Raw genomic sequence first — 22,884 nt, 5'->3', positions numbered from 1 at the left:
TGAGATTGGAAGAATGTATTTTTAGAATATTGCGAGAGATTTTTGCTTTGATCATTGATATCTTATAGCAGGCATCTTCAACCCGTTTCTCGCGAGCACCACGGTGCTCCCTGAAGCACCTAGAGTGATCAATGCTCGTGTCCGACTTTGTGCTCGCGATCACTTGTTCAACGTTCCAATCTGCACTCAAGGCATGCATTCGTGTGTCAAACTTGCCGTAATGGTGCTCTTGTTTTGATGATTGGTACAGGCAGCGCTCTCGACTAGAAAAAGGTTAAAGATGATGTCTTATATAGCCTCCGACGCCACAACGATATCCACACGACAAAACAGGTCATATTAGAACTTTAACAATAATGCTTAAAAAAATATTTGTTTTCGTTATTCAGCACCTTCACAGAAAAAATTATCAAGCACTTTTCAATAATTCCGGAATTATTATTCCATTAATTTCAAAATTTTCATCAATTATTTAAAATGTCTTTCGCAAATTTTGAAATTATTTCCAATGAGTACAAAATTATTTCTTTCATTGAGTTTTTTTTCAACATTTCTGTCACTGTGTACGCCTTTTTGTGTGCCGACTTTTCTTCTTCCACATAATATCGGAAGAGGGTGGACCCAAAATTTGTTTTCACCCAGGGACCGGAACTGCCGCGGTGATGGTGGGTGGAGTGGTTATAGTAACGGACTCGCACCACGAGGATCCCGGTTCAAACCCCACCGTTGCCACAGTGGCGGTCACCTGAAGTTGGTTATCTGTGGTTCTCAACTTCGAGGCGCAAATGCAAGCCGATCTCCCCGTTGAAAAGTTTCGCCACAGAGAGCAAAAGACATACAACGACACAATTATTCAATCATTACATTTCACTCATAGTTATCAAAACTGACGGTAGGTGGCAGTACTACTCAAGTGATCAGTAAATATGACACGGGTCACATGAGTGATCAGTATATATGCCGAGGGTCATTTGAGTGATCTTTCTTTTTTTCTACAGGCTTTTGGTAACAAAGTTGAATAATCAGTACCTTCAATGAAGCTGGTCTCCTCTAAAAATTGGTCTGAACTGGTTGTTCCCATGTTAGAGGGGGGGGGGTGGAAATAAAGATTAGTGGCATAGATTTCACTTTCGCCCTCACCGTCTCTTTTTCAACCCCCCCCCCCACACTTATTCTTTCTCTAATAACTCTTATAAATATAAAATAGAAAGACATACATTATATGTGGGGGAGGGGGGGGGGGGAGAAAAGAATCACACTAAACGGGAAAAAAGAATGCAGGAAGGGGGGAAAAACAACTTCTGTTCATAAGGTTACAATAGATTTTCGGAACGACGAGCAAAAAGGTTAAAAAAAAAACAGGAAGAGCTGGATTGAATTTCTTCTGTTTGCGTTTGGACGAGATATCACGTCCGTGATCATTAAGGGGTTAAATGATGCGGAATCGCACCGCACGTCACTTAAGCGATCTATGAATGTGCCGCTTAGTTCATTTTTGCATAATTAGGTTGAAGTTCACGGGCCACATATGATTCCGAGGGTCACATTTGACGCGCGGGCCATGGATTGAACATTTATTTGTTAGGGGATCCGTGGCTTCATTTTATCGGCAGAAGTGGGAATTCATGAACATCATTATTTTATTGTCTCAAAAGGTCCACGGAACTTGAAAGGTTAAGAACCTCTGGTCGAAAGCAAAGTATCAAAATAATCATAAACCGAGTAAAAAAAGAAATCAATATAAACAATTCCTTTAGTCTTTCTACAGAAGAAAAACATTTCAATGTCTTTCAAAAGAATGGAACATTTTATGGAGAAAGGGGGGAAAATCGATTCATACGAAAAATAAAGAATTTTCAGTTGGTTCGTTCCGCAATTTTTTTATATGCCTTTCGATTTTTACGATTATTTCCATGTTTTTTTATCGTTCTTTTGGGACCTTTCTCCGAAGAATAAGACGATAATTCCAATTGATTCCTGAATCTTCTTATGGACTCTGAACATAACGATCAGAAAAATGCAACACAAAAACAAAAATTCAGAAATTCCAATAACACGATAATTCATGGAAATGCCCATTAAGAAATTCGAATTCGTGAGCAGTATATATATAAGTAATATCATTATTTCATATATAATAATACACAGTTATTTCCAATAGCATATATCATTACCATACATAACCTATTCAGTCCCCCCTCTTTTTTTGGAACATAAGTAAAGAGAAGACAAAAAATATCCAACGAGAAGATCATCATTATCACAAAGCGTGAGGGTTAAGGAAGTTTAGAAATTCACGTTTTCTCCTAATATTTGTATATTTCTTCGTCTTCCCCCTTTCACCTCCTTCTCCTCTTCAGTGAGAGACAATAGGATTTCTATATTCAAATTAGTTTGAGAAATTTCCTATGCATATAATTATAACTTTTGCCAAAAACCTTTGGAGACGAGCCAAAGGAGACTTCAGAAGTCAGTCCATGCACAAACCCGATTCCACTCTCTCTACGTCGCTCTCTGTCTCTCTATGTGTTATCACTGAAGTGAGAATTCTAAAGAATATAAATATACATTGTTTTGTCATTAGTGACCAAAGTCATTTCGCGACCGGATGTACTAATAATCACGAGTCGCTTCTATTACTGTCATTTCTGTCAGTATTCGGACGACTTGCTGGCTCGAATGACATTGCGCAATACGAGCAATGAGCTGTGCGGGGGTACTTAACGGGTACTGTATTTATAAAATTATCTCTTATTAGTGGGAAGAAAGTAATATTTTTATTGACCGGTCTTGCACTGTAATGGCCAGCTCCATAACCGAAGTAGATTTTATTGCCCGTTAAAATCTCTACTATATCCTCTCGTAAAAGTCAAAACTTTCTCTCAGATGTACATTTCACCCACAGATATATCACGTTCCTCAACCTTTCTAAGCTCATAGACCAGTAAAAATGTCTGAAACAATCCGACGGACCACCAAGTATTTAGGCACAACCTTTTATCTGAACTTATGTAAATATTCCTAATGTTTGTGGCATACCACTATAAATAGTTTTCATTTAATCATAACTATAATTTTTAGGGTCTTCTTACGTACCATAGGTTCAGAAACGCTCTACTGCAGGAATGCACAACCTTTTTAATCCATGGGTCAGACATGAGTATTTCTGTCGCTCGCAGGCCAGAAACTTGTACATATAGGGTGACCACATGACGTAGTTTACGGGACATTCCCGTAATTTTGGCCGTCCCACCCTTTTTACAAAATGTCCTGTTTAATCTTTTGTCTTCAACAAGGCTTACTTGAATTTTTGAAATCAAGAATTAAGATTATTTTTATGACTTATAAATTATATTATAGTGATTATGATTCAATCATAACTAATTAAAGTCATATAAATATATTCATCTCACATATTTGTCAAACATTTAAATATGTAATACCAATAATACTAATAAGACAGTATGTAAATGTACACATATAACTTGCTCATAAACTAGTTCATTGTGCTACTGTATATTAAAATAAAAAAAAGGTAAAAGCTTTATTTTAATAATAACATAAATTAAAAAATCCTAGAAAATGAATAAGGGTTGACGTGTTCTAACACACAACAGATTGTTTTTTGTAAACCTACTGGAAGGACACTTTAGTCCCTTGGGGTCACACAGTGAATGTTCCTAATCTATGTGTTTATATGTATTTTTTGTTTCTGTTTTTGTCTATCAGTTTGCGCTTGCGTTTTTGTAAAATAAAAGAAAAAGTCCTATTAAGGCGCGTATGCATTAGTGCGTGGATCGTGCAAGGTAAGCAGTCACAATTGGTTGTTCAGTAATTTGTACGGTATTGTGAATGATTCTTGAGCTGTTTGAACTTGACCCACCAGGAATCATCAATGCGAAGGAAATAAAAGGAACACAAAGGAAGTTTGTGTAACCATGAACGGATTAAAACCAGAGGCGTACTCAGGAAGGGGCACAGGGGACCCGTGCCACCGTATTGTAAAATAACAATTTTTTTTAAAGAAAATACCTTTATGTGCTGCTATCTTAATCAATTTTGGTAAATTTAAAATACTTTCTGAAAGTGGTTAGGGAAAATTCTTAGTAGGGAATTTTTTGCGCTTCCCCCCCCCCCCACTTCCATTCTCAAACTCGGTGTGCCCCCTGCAAAGTTCGATCTTGCGTACGCCTCTGAATAGGACCGCTGCAGAGGGTCGTACGTTACAAAACCCGCGCGATAATGTATACGCGCCTTACGTAGTTAACTGTTGTCTTGTATTGGCATCCTGACACGGATATAGCGCAACTACTTAACGTTTTTTAATGAATTACGTTTTTACCCATTCCGATTTTTAGTAGCCCTCTATTTCTTACTATTGGTGATTTTTCAGCAATTTAACCCTTACAGCGACAATCCCGAGATATCTCGCCAAACTTGATCTGCTTTAGTTCAGTCACCCTGAAATATATCGGGTTCTTAACACGGTTTTATTTCCATTGTGGCAATTATAAAAAATGTGGATCAGGAAAATTTAAATAACTGCTTAAAGGGTTAAGCGGTAGAGACAACTTTACTTGCCTTTGACATTTTTTTCGGCCGTATTTAGCCATCCTACTGAACTTTAACAATTATTTTGGCTATAATGATAACGATAACATTTGACAATTGTTTGTAATGATCGGTGGCATTCCGTATGAGTCCCGATTTTTCGTATTTTTATGAAAGAAATATGGATAGCGTGTTTTTTTTTTGTGTATTGACACTTTTCTATAGAACATCTTTCCGGGAAGAATAGAATTTCTTGGTGGGCCAGAGGTTGTGCACCCCAGCTCTACTACATCCATTATACAAGGTGTCTTAAGATTGCTCTTAGAAACGTGGTAGAGAATAATATGTATATCAGTGTTACCCAAAGTGAACGATGTCGCCTCTCGGGAAGGAGAGGAATGAATGCCACAAATTAAGGGGATGCAAGAAGCTGTACGTACAACATGGAATTTAATGGGTTGGATTACCTAGGGACATTGTACCTAGGTGTACCTAGTTACAGTGTATAACTACCTAGGGACACCAACTGTCTTTCTCGCAGTTCTGGGATCAGGATATTCTCCAACCTTTTACATTTACAACTAACCGGTGTCGTTCTTTTCTAATAGACCAATAATTCCACGTATAGATCACAAACTCGGGACACGAACGAGATATTTGGCCAGCCAGGGCATTTTTTCACCCCCAGTAATGTTGGAGGAGAAGTTAAGGTAGAATTCGCAATCACTCTAGCCCAGCTACCCTACCGGGGCACCAAACCCGCAAAGACCCCACCCCCACACAGTTCCAGCGGTACACAAAAGCTCACCCCCTCCTCCTATGGAAATTTTCCCACAATCCGCATCTGCATAAATTAGTCAATGGTCCATGGTAAACGAATTGCCCAACTTTTAACGGACGTAGGTGAGTTCTGACAGAGTTGCCAACTCGAATTGGTAGATATGTTTTTAGTTATTTAATAAATATGCCTTTTTATAGTTATTTAGTAAATATGCCTTTTTTTATAGTTATTTAATATATTAATATGCCTTATAGTTTTCTATTATAGTTATTTATTGTTTTATAGTACGCAATAGGCACAAACCGCAAAATAACGAGTGGAAGAATTTTGGCTCTACATTATATACTTAGATTAATATTATAACTATAAGTAATAAGTTTAATCACGTTATTTATTTAAGTAGTAATTTTCCCCAATGAGTAACACAGTTCACATTGTCATTAATAGTTCTTTAAGGAATCCATAAGTATTTAATCATCGTTATTACGCTACCATGAACCTCCATCAGCGCCAACAAAAGAAACTCATCCCACATTATTTCCGTTCTTTGCATCTTCTATATAAAATAAAAACCCTAGCATTAAAAAAAAGGAGTATACCCATCATCTTAACAAATATCTACGCCACTGTAACTGAACCACACTACACAACTCCCACCAACAAACGACAAGGAAACTAGGTCAGGAATGGGTCGAGGTAGTTGACAGTGGTGTACGGAGAGGTCAAAGTAGGACAACCAAAAGAAAAATAAAAGTGGAAAGGAGAAATGGTACACAATTGGCTACGCCACCGCCGCCCGGAATAACCATCCGGGACCACCTCACTCACCCCCCTCGTTTTCAAGCCCTGCCCCCCTAACAGAAAAATCTCTTCTTGTCATTCTTCTTATAGCAGTTCGATGTGTTTTTTCCCTTCCTTCGCCTCGCTATCAAATAAATAGGGCATGAATTCTTCTACTTTTTAGTCAAGGTTCGAATGGGAAAATATCCGACATGAAATATATATATATATAAAAGAAAAGAAAGAAAAATGTTATGATATGTTTGAAAGATATTTTAAGAATAATTGGAATATTTCCAAGAAAATAAAAATAAATCTGGATCTCTGAACTCATCAGTTGGGCATAAGAACATGGCTACTCCACTGAAGAAAATACCCTCCGAAAAAATACCCGTTTTATTTTATGAAAAAAATTTGTTTTTTGCAAATTTCGGAAGCTAGTTAATGTACGTAACATGAAAAGAATTTTTTTTATTCTTTATTTGGTAAAAATTCAGTAAATAATGATATAAAATAAAAATATGTATGTTTATGGAATAGTTAAAATAGTTTCCAAAACGTAAATATCGGATAAGAATGAAGTTAATTCATTATGGAGAAACTATTTTGAATAAGAGAAACGTTTAGTGGGTAATATAAAAAAGAAAGAACGGAACCCACACGCATTAAGGGCAACCATTATGGAAATTCGCTCCCGTTTTAATGTCCTTAAGATCAACTTTATGCTAATTGATTTGGTTTTTCTCCTTCATTTTAGTTATTTTACACATAACGATGAAATTCCCCAAAATAACATTTATACTACATAAAAAAGGATCTCGGAGAAGTAGATTTTTCTCGGTGAGAAATAAAAACTGAAGAAAATACGGTACAGGATAAGTCGAGTGACCATATGACCCGTATTTTCCCTTCATTTCAACCATGTCTTTTTTTTCCAATAAAAATATCCCGTTTATTCATGTATTTCCAACCAAGCTTACTTGAGTCTCTGAGAGAACTTTTTTTTTTAATTTATGAAAGGTATGTGTGTCTACCAACATGGAAAGGGCCCACCAACAACAATAACCACCTCGTACTCATTCCTCAGCGGAATTTCTAAAGAATCGGCACATGCCGGAATGTGTGTTATTAGTATATGTGTGGCCTTTTAACATATTTATGTTGTCAGAATTTTGCTTGTTTCGTGTTCTTTGTGGTGCTGCCATCTGTCTACCACATTTTGAAGTAAAGATGGTTAATGCTTGGATTTTTCATGTTGAGTAGGTATCCTGTTGAAGGTCTGCCTGCAGTTCTCGGAGAGACTTTTTTGAAAGAGGGACTGGTACACACATTCGCACCTCCTATTTGGAAAATCGCAGAAAACCGACTTCAGCCAACTACTGGAAAAATTGTTTAAAAAATTGATTTGAATAAGTTTTTTTCCAAAATTGAGGTATGCTTGGCTCCTAAGCCAAGTATTTGGCTGTCATTTGAATTTTTTTTCGTTTTGTGAAATTGATACTCTCTTCGCACCTTAGCCAAAACTGACTATTAAAAAAACATTTTTTTTGATTGATTTATGTCAAAATGTTCATTAAAAAGAAAATAATAATAATTCATTAATTTATTTATTTGGGTTGAAATCTCTACTAGAACCATTTGAGTTAGGTAAACCTATGTGCACCTCAGGTCTTAACTTGAAAAAAGAATCATTTAAAGCTATTTCAACCGTTAAAAATGAGGTACATATGCATGTGTACCTCTGGAGCGAAAAGGGTACAGAATCATATGTGATTGAATGTATCACCATGATGTGCTATGGATTCAGTTAACCTGTATGACATTGCTGCAGTTTGCGCTACTACTGTGCGGTCGTGTGGATATCACGATAGCCATAGCGCATGGGTCCGTGATTGCTTCGATGTTTGACCAAGGGGGTAAGTGCTAAATGAGGAAACTCTGTAGAGAGGGAATCCTTCTTTCGCTAATAAGTAACCTCCACTAGTGGAATACGAGCTAGCCTTGAATATTAAAAACAGTCTCTCCACAGAGAACAGACATACCTTCAACACGATACTTATATAAACACAAAACTTCAGACAACTACCTCTTTTACTGGCTATATAGAAGACAGATTGCAGCACTTATCGAACACGAAACACATGACTCCGATATCATAAATACGTCAGGGCCACGCATGCATACACATACACAATGCATCCAGCATGTAATAATTCGTTAGAAATTCCTCAGAGGAATATGTTTACGAAAGGCCAGAACTAAGAAGCGACGATGGAGCCAACCAATCCTGGCAGCAATCTCATGCGGGGTGAAAAATTTTTGAGAAACAAAAAAAAAATCCGTTAAAAAATCCTCGAATTTTACAGTGGGGGGGGGGGACAAATTCACGTTTATTTTTCCTTTTCTTTAGAAAACATTTGTTACGAAAGTTTATTATATACAGTCAAACCTCGTTAATGAGTCACTCTTGAGAGAGCAAAAATATGACTTAGTAAGCGGAGTCACTCGTTAAACGGAGTCAGCCATAGCTTGCCAATTCCTGCCTGAGGACGATCGGGACTTCCAAAAAGTGACTCGGCAAGCGGAGTGACGTGCTAACCGGGTGACGCTTTAACGAGGTTTGACTGTAGTTGTAGTGGTAGTAACCTCCACTATCCAATTGATATGTTACTGCCAAACAACGAAATTGGCCAATTTGTGACTGGGCCGGCTGGTGATCCGTGGACAAAGTCCGATAACAAAAGACATGATTCAGGATTATCGTCAAGTTGAGGAGTATTCTTTTTCGTGATAATTATGCCACGTTAGTTATGGCAACCCATCAAATCGCAGTCACGATGCGGTAATAATTTTTTTCTCCAAAATTTGGCAGCAAAAGCTATATGTTTATATAATTATTTTTATACACTGCTGGCCACCGTAAATGCAACACCCTGAAGGAAGCATGCAAATAATATGAAATTTACAACATGCATTAGCGGAGGTGAGATATGCAAATGATTAGAATTTCAGCGCAGACGCACATCACGCGCGCCTGTGGCGCCACTTCAAAGCGCTATTTAAGGCTTGGAGATTTCGACGATTTGAAGTACGGCAATTGTGTTTTTCTTGTGGTTTTTTCAAAAAAACGATCAATTATGCCTCGTAGAAAACAGCGATCATCTTTTGATCAAGTATCCGAGTTCGACAGAGGAAGGATAGTGGCCTACCGAGATTGTGGATTATCTTTCAGGGAAATCGGTAGTCGTGTTGGACGAAACCAAACAACTGTAATGCGGATATGTGATCGTTGGATGCAGGAGGGTACGACGGACCGACGTGTTCGATCGCATGCACCTCAGTGCACCACTTCACGTGATGACAGGCGTATTGTGCGTATGGCAGTGACGGATCGCTCAGCCACATCACGAACCATAGCACAGCACATTCAGTCTGTACCGCATCATCCAGTGTCTGCGCGTACCATTAGACGCCGTTTACAGCAGAGTGGTCTGTCCGCAAGACGTCCATTGCTTCGTCTACCCTTGACGCAGAACCACACACGTCTCCACCGCCAATGGTGCGATGAAAAAAGGATGTGGACGGCACAATGGAATGAAATTGTCTAGACACCGTGGAGAGAGGATGCTGAACAGCTGCGTTATGCACCGCCACACTGGTCCTGCACCGGGTATTATGGTATGGGGCGGTATTGGATATCACTCTCGCACTCCTCTAGTACGCAGTGCCGGTACTTTAAAAAGCCAGCGCTACATCTCCGAGGTGTTGGAGCCAGTTGTCCTTCCTTACCTTCAGGGCTTGCCCACAGCCATATTTCAACAGGATAATGCACGACCACACGTGGCACGCATTGTCCAAAGGTTCTTCGTCAATCGCCAGATTGAATTGCTTCCCTGGCCAGCTCGCTCTCCGGATCTTTCACCGATAGAAAACATGTGGTCCATGGTTGCTCAACGATTGACCCAGATTACATCCCCAGCTGCCACACCAGATCAACTTTGGCAACGCGTGGAAGCTGCTTGGTCTGCTGTACCCCAAGAACACATCCAAAGTCTCTTTGAATCAATGCCGAGGCGTGTGGCAGCGGTGATCTCCAACAATGGCGGCTACTCTGGCTACTGATTTTGGCAGGAACCACACTTCACAGAAGTCTATAAATTTAATCATTTGATGCTTGGTCAACATGTTATCTACAAAATAAATATTGTTGCGATATCTCTTGTCTTTCTTGGTGTTGCAATTTGGGTGGCCAGCAGTGCAGTTTTCTCTAAAATTTCACTTTTTTTTCTCTCGTCACATGGAGCTAATCCAATACAGCTGCTATATATATAGACATGTATAACACGTTAGCGATTAGAAAAAAAATAAATCTGGCTCCTACCAGGCTGTCTTACATCAGTACATCAAGCTTTGGCCAGAGATCTCCGGCCACTTCACGAAATGGCCGGCCAAAATCCGAATCATTTCTGTGATTCGGACTTTGGCGAAAACTCTTGACCAATTCGCGAAGTGGTCAGCCCCGTCGTGAATTAGCCTCACTTCGGGCTTTGACAGTAACAGATACACAGTATATCTATTAGAAAAATTATTTCTAACTTTGGCACCGATATAATATCGGCCCTATTTTTACATTCAGTGTTTCGTGGGAATTTCAGTTCCAAAAATATCGAGCCTATCCATAAAAATTCATGGGTTCGCGTGCATGTCCCGTTCAATCGAACAAATGAACCTAATCAAACTTCCAAAAAACAAGTAATTTCGTATCAATGGTGTTGCTGGTACACGGAAAAAAAAGTGGTTAAAAATAAAAGAAAGACCGACTCTCTTGTAACTAGCATGATTTTCGTTGATCTAGCTGCACGAGCGAGCATTCACTCACGCGGGGAAAGCCCTAAAATTAATTAAACAAAAATAGAATAAAAAATAACAATAATGGAAACGCCCTTCGGAAAGACTGTCCTCAAAGTGGTTAAAGAACTTTTTACAACCTTCATTTCTTGATGAGGAGTATATTTGGCTTCGGTCACTTTTCCTCACTCTCTTGTTTTAACTATACTACAAGCTATAACGATACAAAAGAGTAATTTATAGAAACAAAAAAAAATGGTATCAAAAGCTGAGGGCACGAAACTTGCTCATAACGGTATGTTGATGACCTTCCAAGAAGAAAAACCTGAATTTACAAGGCCGCATGTTTTTTTTGTTTTTTTTTAATACATGCTTCAAGTTGGTCAAGGGGAAGAAAAATGAATTGAACAAAACAAAACATGCGAAACCATGAATACGTACTTAAGCCCCAATTGAGATGAAGACAAAAGTATTCTCTTTAAGATTCTTTTTAGCATGATGACGAGGGCGGGACCATGTACCCCATGAATGCGTTATAAAAAAAATGGCGCATTGGCAGACAGAGTTTGAGTTATTGTTATGGAAATATGTGTAAGTGTGTGTGTATACGTCTACATAATTAGAATACTCTGTTATTTATTGAATGACCAGTAACTACGAACGGATGATTGTTCGAAGGTCATGACTGTATACCAAACTTGGAAGGTGACTTATGTTTTTGTTGTGATTAAAAATGATATAGAATATGGTGCGATTTGGACGTATATTTTTATTTCTTTCGGCCACGGTCAGTTTCAGTGCTCCAGAGCAGCCCTTTGGGGTGTGCGACAGATGCGGTCGCACCGTCATAGCAATTTGGGAGGGGGGGGGGGCGTTCTTACAGTAGTGGAAGTGAAAAAACATGTACACATAACAGAGATGCAGCTGTACTCTAATTTACCTGGTCCCGGTACCCAGGTTATTGGACAAATCTTGTCCTTCTCGAAAAAAATTAAAGTATGGTCCCAACCTCTCCCCATCATTCACTGGTATCCCTATTCATTTCTAAAAACCTGTTTAATCCAAAAGTTCATTATAAAAAGAATAATTTACCAGCTTATAACTAGGTTCTTCCATTATCTACTACTAGAGAGCCAAATTCTTATGCGTCCTTTTCTGAAATTCCGGGTATTTGACGCACTATATCGTGTCAGCGGCATCTCTGCACATAGAAATACATTTTCAATTTTGAGTTTTTTCGTCTCATTGATTCTTCATTTTCATCAATTCTGGGATATTTTCTTTCATTGATTATGAATATTCATTAATTCTAGGATTTTTTTCTCATTGATTATGAATATTCATTAATTCTAGGATTTTTTTCTCATCAATTCTGAATTTCGATCACTTCTGAGATTTTCTCTCTTATTAATTTTGCATTTTCATCAATTCTAGGTTTTTTTTTTCTCATTAATTCTAAATTTTCATCAATTCTAGGATTTTTTTTCTCATTAATTCTAAATTTTCATCAATTCTGCGTTTTTCTCTCTCATTAATTCTGAATCTCCATCAATTCTGGGATATTTTCTTTCATTAATTCTGAATTTTCACGGGTGACTAGAAACGGTGATTTTCACGGTTTTTGGCATTGCCGCATATAATGCCGTATATACGGGATACGGCGATAATGCGTGAATCTCTGAATGCCGATTTCCCCTCCTCTCACAAAATATATAAAATAGGTGCTAAATAGCCCCGAAAGTATTTTCGTACCGGGCCCCGCGTCTGATAAAGGCGACTCTGATGTGGTCTGAAGGACTAATTAGATCAAAAATTGCAATTTAGAGCCGATTACGAACACTTTTGTGTCTACTTATGTCCAGAGACAAGTCCAAGGACACCACGTCCCCTTGACAAGTCAGCCTACCTATGTCCATAAGCAAGATTTCAGCTGAGATCTTAGTGCAGTGGTTTTCGACTTAGGGCCATATGGCTCTCTCGTGGCTCTGGGATGTTCCATTGATGAAAATCAAGTGGAAGGAGAGCCCCGGCTGTGGGGGCCACGAGAAGCTCTGGAAAAACAAAAAAAAATGCAGATGTGAATAAATAAAATATTTACCGTAAGTTTGTTTTAGAATCTTACAGTCTCCCACATACTGCTGCAGGGCCGCTAGGCTGGGATCTTTATAAATTGCGGTGAAAAATATGATCAGGGCTCACTAGAGTAAAAAAAACAAGAAATGATAGGATATCCCGCTGCCTCCACTGGACTGGAGCCCTGTCTCGTGACCGTCACTTGCCCTCAAAATGGGCTGGCTTTAAATTTTCTACGTGTTCCCGATTGCCCTCAGTTTGATTTTCATCATTGTGGGTGATGGGGGGGGGGGGGATTTTGACAATTCTCAAACATATTATGTGAACAATCAGTTATTATACACAAAAATTGTGTGCAATTTGGTTAAGAATTGAAATCACGATTAAAAATGTGTTCAAGCTCATGACAATATAAATGTTTTTACTAGCGTCATCTGCTGTTGATTTAAAGCAACTAGTTTCTAAATCGATACATATTTTAGCAATATTTGAATATTTTTTTTTGGAGAAATTTACATTGTGAGTTATTATTTAAAGATGAAATCTATTACAGTTGAGCTCAATTAGAGTGAAATTTGATACAGTTAAATATCAGTTGAAATAACTTTTATTTATTTTGTTTTCGTGAACCTGGATCATTGCAATCACTGTATTAACATGCGTTTTGAGTTTCGGTTTCGTTAATTACGCGTTCCAATCAAAATTAGTTTCGGTTTCACTAGAGGCATCTATTGTCAATTATAGATGATATTTTTTGATTCCATGCGTTCCGTGTGTGTGCTACATTTTTTTCTTTCTTATTTTTTCATGAAAAACAATTTCTTTTCAAATTATCTATATATGTATCACTTTTCAACAATATTTAAGAAAGCTGAGCCAACTTACAACAAAATCGGATATAACGAAACATCTGTTAATACGATTTTTTCTCCCAATTTCGTGACCCTCAAGCCATGAAACGTGCCAAGACGAATGAGTTTGGTTTTTCAGTGACATCTATCTCTGACTTTCAAGGACATTTCTCTGATTTTACACGCATCAATATTTTGGTGATATCTTTCTACTTTCCATCGTTTCTTTTATCCGAAAAATTAATTTTTCAGAAATTTACAGAATACTTGGTTATATTGATATGTCACGCCCACTAATAAAATAATGGGATACAGTGAAATATCGGTTAATACGATGCCTCTTCTGCCTTCATGAGCCCGATACCCATTGAAATTGACGTTTAAAAACTTGATGTCCGTTGCAATGTATTTCATACTGCTCATTTAGGTAATACAATAAAAGTCCGATGCAACGAATACGGCTTATAACGAGAATCTAGCTCTAACGAGTTATTTGTAAATGATTGTCAAACAGCTAATGTTAAAGTTACAAAAAATATTCAATTGATTGTAGCGAATTGAATATTAGGAAGCATTCACTATAACGTCTAAAAAAAAATTCTCAAAATTTTGTCAGTTTTTCCTCTTCTCACTTCAAAAGCTGACAGGACTCTAGCCCAGGAGTCCGGAGACGAACCTCGTTTATAATTTTTTGTGCAATATAAATTTACTCCGAAATTAATTTAATAGGAAGAAAGTGTATCGCTTCTCGGAGAAGTGGGCTGGTTGGGAGGCTATTAAAAAAGAGTCAATATCAAAGCTTGACAAATCCCAAACCCCAACTGGACATGGCAATTATAAAACTCGTATTGGTGCCTAAAATTTTCTATGTCGGGATAAACCGGAGACTAAAATAACATAAAATTTTCCGATTTCATAATGATGTATCTTCCAACATGAATAGGGGTCATTAAGTCTCAGGAAATCAAAAAAACGTTATTTAGGGCTGTTTTTCTTGAGAAAAATTGTCTGGTGCCAAATTTTTTTCGAATTGTCAAGCTATGGTCAATGTGGTAGGGGTAAAAATATCATATTGGGTGAAAAAAGATTAACTCTCTCACCGGCATTGACGAGATATCTCGCCTTCTTTTAAAAGCCTTTTATTTTAGTAATGACGAGCCCAGATTATATTTAGTAAAGCTGATTCCTCAATGGAATCCCCCTTACTTCGAAGATGCTGAGTATCTGAAGAAAGTCTATTTTACAAAAAAATATATATGGCATTTTACGGGGGGGGGGGGGGGGGGGGTTCAGTTATTTTTGCTACGCCGGTTTTAAAGGATTAAGAAACGCTGTTTTAACTCATGGGAGATTTGTGAGCGGACTTTTGACGGCGAGAGAAAGTGAAAATTTCCTGGATTCTTTCCTGCCTTAAGGGTGCGAACATAGTGCACGCTGGTTTCCGATTTTCCGCGTTGTAACGGATTGGTTTAAAAACCTGAAATTCAAGTTTCTGTAATCCAATGAGTAACGGCGCGGTTTGCAGAATTAGAAACCAGCGTGCATTATGTTCGCACCCTAACTTAGCCCTGCTAATAACCGAAGTGAGCAATGTTTGGTGAGGATGAACTACATGTCCCGGTTTGGTTTCATTCAATCTGGTCACTCTAGTCCATTGGCGTACGCAAAGGGGAGGTTTTGGGGTTCCCCCCCCGAGCCAAGATTATAGTGTTATTTCGCAGGGAAGAGTAACCCCCGCTCAGAAGGAAAAAAATCTGAAACCTCCTCGAGAAAATTCTGCGTACGCCTATGCTCCAGTCTTACGAAGAGTCGTCATAAATATATTTCTCGAATTTTGTGAGAAATCGGAAATAAAATTATGAAATTAGGTTTTGGGGTTGATAAAAAAGAAAATGAGAACTCCAAGCATTGGTCAGATAAATTAAAATAACAAATGTGATTTTTATTTTCGCATGAGCGCTGTTATGTTATATTACTCTCAGACAAAAAATGATCGTTAGAAAATCATTTCCTATAATTCTCAAACAAGCTTTTTCATTCTATCACTTACATAATAATCAGTTTTTTCTGCCGTGAGTATATTTCACCGCAATGTTCTTCTTTCAATTACGCTGCTATATGATAGCCCCGAGACACAGAAAGAAATGACCGTTAGGAATCAAGTAAAAGTAAATGGTCAATCTTCTACTCGGACATGTTATTTTGTGGCCGGCTATAAGTAACATAATCATTCGGGCGAATCGCGTAATGTGAGCGTACCCTTATTGTTTTCTCGATTCCCAGACCTAGACGTCTATTTGAACAGTAGCCATTGATCTGTAACAACAGACAAGTACCAGCCACCACCGATCGGAAACGTTACAAAATACCTATTCTTGAAGAACTTGTTGATAGGAATAGCTCGAATGTAAATCCAGGTATTAGTGAAGGAAGTGATGATGAAGGACGCGGAAGTAATTCCGCACACCCTTCAGAGATAGAGATTTTCCTCTTAAATCGAAATTATGCGGTTATAATCCGAGGAAAATCTCGTGTTTACCATTATTTCTCGAGAATGGGAGGAATGACAAGAGTAACGGACAATATCCTCTGGGCAATCAAGCATTTAAGCAACTTCCATATAAGTCCATTTTTCGGCAGAATATGCAGCAATGCATGAAAATGGCCGGCTCTGAATTTTTTTCTGGTACGTAAAAGAGTAATTAAAAAAGATCAAAATTTATTTGACTGCAATGTAGCTGCCCTTGGGCTCACAAGAAAGGCTGCATTATTGGCCTTGATCTCTGGTAACAACGTCCGCGTTTACTCTATATGCGAGACGAAGAGTTTTGTCTCACGTTATCTGCAAGACTTGCTCGGTTGTAGTGTGCTGAAACTCAAATCTCGTTGCAGAGAATGATGTCATTATATAACAAATTGATGGTAGTGTATATTAGGGTTCTTTGTCAGATATCCAAACTTATTTGCTCAACCCCACTCCTTTCCTTTAAAAAAATTGGGGTAGGCTGTGTCATAGACATGGCCTGGTGGTAAGTTTTGACGTGAATACGTTCTTTGTGCCTACTACTTTTGCGTGGTAGGTACTTGGTATTATCGGATTTGCCTTTATAATAGCTAATAGACGATGCTAATGGTGTCTATTTGCATTTGCGAACTTCTCGGAAAAAAAAGAGTAAAACAGTTTTGTTACAAATTCGGGGTAGCGTGCCTGGGAGGCCCAGACCGGAAGACGCATTAAAATCTGTAGGGTATCGCGCGGATTCGTCTTTAGAATATCTAACAGACGATACTATTCCTCTTAAATTTGCATTGTAAACATCTCGAGATACAGCGGGAAACAATTTCGTTATGAAAGCGGGCTGCGAGAATGGTGCACAAACCAGAAGAGGTATTAAAATCTGAGCCAAATCATTGGATTTGCCTTCACAACATCTACCCGTAGACATAAAAAACACTGATATATTCTGAGTACTTCTTGAGATATGAGCGTTTAAAGAATTTCGTCACATAACTTTTTATGAATGTATCCAGTATCGTCAGATGACTTAAAAGAGGTATTCACGCCACAAAAAAAAAAAAAAAATCTCAGTGCCATCATTTAAGTTAACCCACACGATGCAATGCTACATCTCTATAGCTTCTACCACCCTCACCCGTCCGTTTCAGTGCCCACGTAGGGAGAGGGGGTATATCGTTCAGTTTGGGAAACACTGGTCTGAATTGTGATATGAAGAAAAAGAGCCGAAAATATTTGCTTCGCAGTTCAGCACCAGACAGTACTCTCTTGACGCATGAAGGCCCGCTGGCCTCAGGAACATGGGAAGGCGAAGCTGCATTGAGAAAATGTTATCTTTCAAGCGGCTTTGTGGGAAGGGCCTTGATTACCCATTTAGCATTGGGAAGCATAGGGATGCTCTTGAGTGGGTACTAGGAGATATTTCTAGGGACGTTGGAGCCCAGAAGCAATGGGGACAATCGTCTTCGTCCCCTTGTCTTTTCTGAATAAAAGCAAGAAGATCATATACTCTTGTGAATCCGATTATCTCTCACCAACCCTATACGTCAGTGTCATCTTATGCGTATTTCGTGTCACGCCCATGTTTTTAGGACTTGATCGACATTTTGAAGTCATTGCTATGAATGTCCTCTCTTTCTCGATTTTTCTCCCCCCCCCCCCCCAAGATCTTTTTTTAATTTCTGCCACCTTCATCTCTTTTCAATACCACCTGTCTTCAGCTGTTCTTCTTGCAAAAGATGGCGTTGCTCTTTTGCTCTAAGGTGTTATTGTGCATGAGACCTTTTGTATTACCCATCAGCTATTGCCACCACCAAAACTTTCATGACGACACCAATGCATAACAAATAATTAATAGCAGAGATTACATCAAAGTGCTATTCGTATTTTGAAGTGACGCGGAGTTTGAATAGAATTGCCTTTCATAATAATAATAGCTAATAAATATTAAGCAATTACGGGGGGGGGGGATAATGAAATACAGTGATGTAATAGATTTGAAGATAAAACTGTGGCAATCTAAGGAGAGAAAATAGCATTTTTTTTCAACCTTGAGTGACAATACAAGTGTCACTTCGCAATATAATAACAATATGATTTCCTCTTTTTCTTTTCTTTTTTTGATTTCACAAATGTCAAGGCAAACACCTGCTGACAACTTGATGGACACTTCCATGAGACAAGCAAGTAGCTTAAAATAATTAAAATGCCACTATTTTCATCACTTCCTTGACCTTCAACTCGGAAAATCAATATACAGTCGATCCCGCTTATAACGTTCCCACTTAGTGCGACTTATTTTCGTGATCTCAACCCTAAGTAATTCTCATTAAGATTTCCCGTTTAAAGCATTTTCTCGCTTACAACGTTTTTTCATGGCGGTTTTTCGAAAACGTTATAAGTGGGATCGACTGTATGTAAAAATAATTTTCTGTCTGTCTGTGTGTGTGTTTTCTCGATACAAATCTACAATTTTAGAGCAATCGTAGCCAAATTTTGCATATATACCAAACCGGACATGACTTGAACGACAGGCTACTTTTAAAGTTTGTCAGAGCTAGACAAATGCCCAAAATGGGAAAAAAAACTGTTGGGCAACAATGGTTCTTGGGCCTCAACAATCACTTTCGGAATGCAGGGCCGTCTTAACAGCGTCACGGGCAACCGAGCCAAGTGATTTTTCTGAGACCCTACCTGATAAATTTTCTAAAATTTCAACCGGTTCTAATTTCTGTGAGCCCCCCCCCCTCTTCCCTTGCGGCCCCCGCGTTAAGACGGCACTGTTGGAATGTTTACTTTGGTTACCGTGGTCCCCTGGCAATGCGTTTCAGATATACGTATTGCCATTACGTGCATATGTCTTTACAATGGTTTGTCGCTTTTTTAATGCTGCCCTATGTGCAATAGGCTTATGTATTATAATGTACAATAGCTTATTCCTTTATAATGGTTTGTCACTCCTCAATTTCCCCCCCCCCCCAGCAACTGAAAAAAACCTGGGCAGCGCCGGATATTATAGCTAGTTAATTAGTTACCCAAATTATTTTTTTTACTTTTCATATGATTTATGTGCATGTAATATAAAATAATACTTATACTTCTCCGAAATAACCTATTGTTTTATGTCGGGGAAGAAAAAATTTCATGATTTTGCAATTAAAACTTTCTAATAATTAATTACAAAATAAATTATTTTCATTTCTCACATGTTAGTTTTTTTAATGAATGAGAATCGAAATTAGACATGAACATTATTCGTGAGTGTTTCTATATTTTTCACTACTTTTGAAATTATTTCTGGAATTTCTTTACATAATTCTGAATTTTCAAATTCTTAAATTATTTGTCTCATCAACTCTGAAATTATTTTTTCTTTAATTCTGAATGTTCAATAATGCTCAAATTACTTCTTTTACTAATTCTAAAATTATTACTTTTATTAATTCTAAAATTATTTCTTTTACTAATTCTAAAATTATTACTTTTATTAATTCTAAAATTATTTCTTTTACTAATTCTAAAATTATTACTTTTATTAATTCTAAAATTATTACTTTTATTGATTCTAAAATTATTACTTTTACTGATTCTAAAATTATTACTTTTATTGATTCTAAAATTATCACTTTTACTGATTCTAAAATTATTATTTTTACTACCAATTATGAAATTATTACTTTTACTACCAATTATGAAATTATTACTTTTACTACCAATTATGAAATTATTACTTTTACTACCAATTATGAAATTATTACTTTTACTACCAATTATGAAATTATTTTTCTCTCACTAATCCTGAAAAATTTTCTATTGCTAGTCCTAAAGTTATTTTCCATACATTCAGAAATCATTTCTCTCACTAATTTTGAATTTCCATTCTGAAAAATTGCTCCTTTCCCTGATTCTGAAATTCTTTCTTCCCGTACATGGCGTGTGTAGGGGTCCGTCACACATATTAAGATTTTAATGAACCCACAGCCATTTAAAAACAAAAAAAAAAATTCAAATCAACGCAACACAATATAACAAAATGTCAATTTCGACGTGAAAGATGTAAACTATCAACACAAAATAATCTTAAAAATGGAGATACCGTGCGAATATTTCTCGGCACGGACATGCAACAGCTAAAACAAAAATGTAAACATTTAATACAAAAAAAAAAGAATTCACGGCAAAAACTTACCCGAGAGAAAATAAATCGATGCTAGAAGAGAAGATAAACGGGGGAAATGGCTTCTTTTTAGTTCAAAAACAACACAACGACGGTCAAGTTTGAAAAACTATACCAAAAAAAAGGTAAAAATAACAATAAAATGAGCTACCCTTTGGCTCTCTCGTAAAAAAAAAGCGAAGAGAAGAGAGGATAGAGAGAGAGAGAGAGAGCGTGCTAAACGCTCATGTCCGACGCTGTCACAGTCTCACAATGAGAATGAGAAGGAGGAAAAAGGAAGAAAAATACTCTTTCTCTCTCTCTCTCGTCTGGTCTCGGCCGAAAACCTGTTCGCGCGCGGTGGTGGCCACTACCGGTATGTGGGCGGAGACGTATGGCATTTTTTTCTGTGTGACGCATGGGATGTGACGTCAAACTGATCAGAATCGCAGCCCCCACCCCTTATTGCACCTGCGCGGGATCATATGGGAAGAGGAAGACGCGTGGATCCTCTCCCGGGTTTTTCATGATGCGAAAATTACAGTGATACCTCGGCTGACAAAGATGATTCGTTCCGGAATCACGTTCGTTAGCCGAAACGTGATTTCTGTTAGGTTTCTGTGGAAAATCGTTTAATTCGTTGCAAAGCTGTGCCTCAGGGATGTGCGACAGGTGCGGTCGTTCCGGGGCGCGCATTCGCGGTAGCAAGATTTTCTTTCCTCAATTCTGAATTTTCATTTATTCTGGAAAAATCTGCATTTTCATTTATTCTGGAAAAATCTGCATTTTCATCCAGAAAGAATAATTCTGAAATTTTTTTTCATAAATTCTGAATTTCCACCATATCTGGATTTTTTTTTTTTTTACTAATTCTGATTTTTCAGCATTTCTGGAAAAATCTGCATTTTCATCAATTCTGAAACTATTTCTTTCATTTATGATGAAATTTCCATCAATTTTCTAAAACCATTTGATTTATAAAATTTTCATCAATTTTTTCTGAAACTATTTTTTTTCATTTATGATGAAATTTTCATCAATTCTAAAAAAAAAGTATCTCTTGCATTTATTTAGAATTTTCATTAATTCTGAAATTATATCCTGCATTATTTCTGAAATTATATCCAGCATTAATTCTGAAATATTATATCTTGCATTTATTCTGAATTTGCATGATTTTAATTTTTTGAATTTCTGATTCCTCCTCTCACAGAAGGAAAAAAATCGGGGCTAATAGACCCAGCGTCTGGTAAGTGCCTCCCTGATTAGTTCTAGGTAATGCCAAAAATTTACAGATAAGTTTTCTAAGAAGCACTGTGAAAAATACCAAAAACCGACCGAAAGCCAAACTGAACAATGAGAATCTACAGGAAGATGAGAGATGTTAAAGATCTTTTTATTTTACCGCTATTGTGTGTACACATACACAACCAACACGAGCTTTAATCTGCTAATGCTGGTGTTGACGCAACACAGTCGAGTTTATAGATGTCCCTCATCCATTTTTGATTGGGTCAGCTCATTTCTGTGTCTGATGCATTCAGATAGAAAAAAAGAAACGAATGCTCCCACAATGTCCTGTTTGATGCTAAGGATACGTCCATACTTATATACGTACAAAGTCAAGCAACAAATTGCTGCGGCAAGTCACAGAACACGTGTTGCACGACTTTTTATATGATTGTGGACTTGGACTAGCACCGCCCTTAGGGGTGTGCGACAGGTGCGGTCCCACCGGGCCCCAAGCTTGGAGGGGCCCCGCGTTTCTGGCAATAAAAAACAGAAAAAAAACTGTAATTTTTGTAAAAATTTCAATAATAAAACAAGGTTGCTGCATTTTGACAAAGAAAATGTTAGATAAATCTAAATAATGTAATGTATAATGAATAATAATAATGTAATGTATAAGCGAAAATCATTCGTCACACACACACACACTAATTATATACAGTAATGATAAAACAAAAAAGAATGGTTATTTGTTGAATACGGATGTGGGAAGCGGTTGGAAAGGATGCACTAAACATCGCTCCAATAACTATCGATGGAAAATGTATATATAATAAAGATGGAAGATTTCAAAAAGCAACTTAGCGTTATGCTAAAAGCATTCAACAGTTTAAAATCGAAGATGAATAATTCAAATTGTAAAAAATTGACAAAATCGTTGAGCTGGATATATAAAGCTATCTCTGGGCTCGTCATCAGGCCAGGGAGAAACGCCCAAAGAATAGCCAAAAAAATATGCAAACGTTTCTGATAGTACATTGGCCTTAAGCCTAAACTAATGTACTAGTTCCCCAACGTTTGCAATGAGTACTTAGATAAA

The 22,884-nt window shown here is 37.5% G+C and overlaps 1 protein-coding gene across 2 annotated transcripts in view; it reads right to left on the bottom strand.

Moving 5' to 3' along the window:
• LOC149078538 (carboxypeptidase D-like) overlaps positions 1-20,904 on the bottom strand; it is a 70,555-nt gene extending 49,651 nt beyond the window's left edge. Inside the window, exon 1 of one of the 2 annotated variants that reach the window (XR_016193842.1) lies at positions 20,589-20,903. The gene's annotated coding sequence lies outside the window, so the exon portion shown is untranslated. Of the gene's footprint in view, positions 1-20,588 lie in introns of both variants that reach the window. The other variant, XM_089240652.1, reaches the window with a different exon arrangement.
• Positions 20,905-22,884: the final 1,980 nt, after the last annotated feature.

This window comes from Pholcus phalangioides, unplaced genomic scaffold (assembly GCF_987345545.1).
Source record: "Pholcus phalangioides strain wild (caught in Gottingen) unplaced genomic scaffold, Ppha-v1.0 ptg000013l_1, whole genome shotgun sequence".
In the NCBI taxonomy this organism is placed as follows: Eukaryota; Metazoa; Arthropoda; class Arachnida; order Araneae; family Pholcidae; genus Pholcus; species Pholcus phalangioides.
The sequence above is the reverse complement of the archived record's forward strand: the minus strand, read 5'-3'. Positions and strand labels throughout refer to the sequence as shown.